Raw genomic sequence first — 3,430 nt, 5'->3', positions numbered from 1 at the left:
CTGGCCCACATTGCCACCAAATGGCGCAGCATGACTGACATGATGCTGGTGTTTAGGGGTGTCGACAGGAAGCGTTACAGAAAATGGGGCTGTGCTGAAGCCTGTGACGCAGCTTCACTGGCCCTGTCTGCATGATTTCACTGGACATCCTGATTAACCTGATGGTTACTCAGATGCCCGATGGTCACACAGTTGATCTGATTATGTGTCCTCGAAAGTAGCAGCAGATCACAGAAACCTTCAAAATGTTTATCTCACGACTCCTCCAACGGCTTTTGCATATTTAGCACAGCTGTTGCGTACAAAGACACAGCGCCGGTGCCATCTGTGTCCATCTCTGAATCATGCCCTAAGGGTACATATAGGATTACGGTTACCATATTACACTGTCAATGCTTACCACATATTTTGATTGTATTCTATCCAAAGGGTTTTTCACTGCACATGCCCATAAAGGAACATAATTATACTACTGTACTGTAGGTATATTTGGTTGGCTCTGGAACTTGTACCTCCTTAGACATAGAGAGGGTTGGGAAGTAAGGGCATATTTGCTTAATTGCAACTAATGCAGATATGCTTTTCAGTAGCTGTATCATTTGCGGGTGCCTGTGGGCCAGTGGCGTAAGTTCATCCCAGATGCCCGGAGGCAAGTTATAATTATTGCTTCCCCCCGTCACAGCCGCTGACACTGTAATTTAGCAATTCGTATGCAGACAGGCTATAGACAGGAAAAGGCAGCAACTGATGGTCTGACATGGAGCTCTCCACTAGTGTATGGTGGCTTCTCAGGTGCCGGGAAGGGGTGCCATGTATTGGGCGGCTGTGACGGTACACTCCAGGTACATAGTTACAGCCCTAAGTGGGATGAATGTGTTGTGGGCAATGGAGGAGGTGCCCCTTCAGAGCTGGAGCCCAGGGGCAGGCGCCTCCATTGTCTCCCATAGTTCTGCTCCTGCTAGTACCATACTTGCCTCCCGGGGTGGAGAAGCAGGTGGGCGCCAATTGGGGGGCGGGGCCTGATGTGTGGCATCATTTAGCCCCACCCCGTTGTGGTAAATTGCCACAATAAGCGCATATTTAAACAGGGGACGGGGCCAAATGATGTGATTCTTGAAGAATCGCGTCATTAAACCCCACCCCCTACTCTAAGACCCCCGATCACTGTGAAAATTCTCTCCATTCTCATTCTGCCCACTTCACTAGGAAGTGGGCAGGAATGCGGGAGAATTGCCTACTCTATCGGGGGTGCGGGGGATTAACCCAAAAATCGTGAGCCTACAGCGACTTCCGGGAGAGTAGGCATGTATGGCTAGTACAAATGCACACTAATGATGATGACAGTTTCCAGACCTTCTTATGGACTGATAGAGGATTGACTTCTGAAGCAGATACTGTAGGTGCTTTATTTCATTGACTATGCCTATATTAATTTGTGGGTGTTTATAATGAACTTTTTGCTACTTTCATTAGTACACAAACAGAAGATTGGACCTGCTGTAGTAGAGTGATCAAAACTAATAGTGAATGCTACAGTAATAGTGAATGCATTTTTCACTATCATAATAAATGTTAACAATATGTTCTTGCATATATGACCTAGTTGGGTGTAAAAATAAGTGTATCTGATGCTGAAGCCAGTAGATTATTTCACTGCAAACTGAAAATAGATCCTACAGGACCAGCCCAGGCCTGGGGTGCCCTGGAGAGGGGAACTACTTTCTTGTGGGGTCATAACCTCCACAAGGATCCCTGATCTGTGCTGACCAGCGTGGGGTGCGAATGCTTTGGCAGGGGGACCCTGTGAAGCGGGTTCCACGGCTGTGGCATTACATCCCTACTAGAGTCCGGTGCTGGTTGTGGCTAATACTATGGACCACTACGCCTTTTTTCCACCGTATTTTCACAACCAGGACTGGCTTAAAAAATGACAGGTGCTAATTGTGCTTTTATGGGGGGGACCTCACATCATATGTTTTTATTTTTAACATTGTACTAGCTTTTCTTACACAAAAGCCTTCACGGATCACACTGATCTGTGAAGACATCTGCGTAACTCGCACCTTGTAATGAAAGTCGCATTAAAAGGTGCAAATTTATCGTCAGTTTAACTCGCATGCACTAACATGCCAGTCAAACTCAGACCCATAAAATTGAACCCTATTACATGTGTTGCAGGACAAACTCGCACCTTCAAAATGTGCGAGAAGGTGCGAGTTTGTACTTGCACAAATACTCACACCCTATTACATCCCATCCTATGGGGGATATGCACTAAGCCATGAAGAGTGATAAAGTACCAACCAATCATCTCCTAACTATCATTTTTCAAACACAGCCAGTAAACTGACAGTTAGAAGCTGACTGATTGGTACTTTATCACTTTCCACTTTATCACTCTACAACGGCTTAGTGCATATATCTACATATATATTCCTGCTCTGCGGCATTGGAGAAAATATTGTTTGCTATCTTGCTTCCTTAATTTAAAATTTATACTCAGCTCTTAGCAGTGGCCTAATTGGGGCCCGTGCCGTGGGCACCGTTGGACCGACACCGAGCGGGGGTGGGGGTGGAGCTGCCAGCCGCAGTCCAAGTACCGGATTAGTCAGTGTAGTGCGGACCGCAGTGAGTGCGGTCTGCACTACACAGTAGCACACACACCACCACTGGTGCTGGGTAGTACACTCGTACACCCGGTGGCAGTGTGTGTGTTTCAGCAGCCAAAGAGAGTCAGACAGACTCTCATTGCCTGCTGCGCCCACTGCCGGAGCAGGGCTGGAGATCACTTATGAGCTCCACCTTCCGGCTCCTGCAGTGGGTGATGGGAAAGACATCATGACATCTCTCCCATAGTACCGTGCAGGAAGACGGAGGAGCAGAGAGCAGCAGGCGCGGCAGGAGCAGGGATTCAGGTAAGTGTTTTGTGTATGTATGTCAGTGTGTGTGTTATATATGTAAGGGACACTACTGGCAAGGGGCACAGTATAAGGGGAACTGTATCACTACTGGGGGCACTGAATAGGAGGGGCCACTACTGGGGCACTGAATAGGGGGGACCACTACTGGTGGCACTGTATAGGGGGCAGAACTACTGAGGGCACTGTATAAGGGGCACTACTGGGGGCCTGAATAAAATGGACCACTACTGGGGGAACTGCATACTGGGGTACTGTATAAGGGGCACTACTGAGGACCTGCATAAGGGGGACCACTACTGGGGACACTGTATAAGGGACACTACTGGGGGCCTGCATAAGAGGGACCACTACTGGGGGCACTGCATACTGGGGGTACTGTATAAGGGGCACTACTGGTGGTCTGCATAAGGAGCACTACTGGGGGCATTCTATAAAGGGCACTACTGGGGGCACTGTATAAGGTAGACCGCTACTGGGGGCACTGTGTAAAGAGCACTACTGGGAGCCTG

Source organism: Taudactylus pleione, unplaced genomic scaffold, assembly GCF_031769625.1.
Source record: "Taudactylus pleione unplaced genomic scaffold, aTauple2 ptg000755l, whole genome shotgun sequence".
Lineage (NCBI taxonomy): Eukaryota > Metazoa > Chordata > Amphibia > Anura > Myobatrachidae > Taudactylus > Taudactylus pleione.
Note: the sequence above shows the minus strand (reverse complement) of the source record.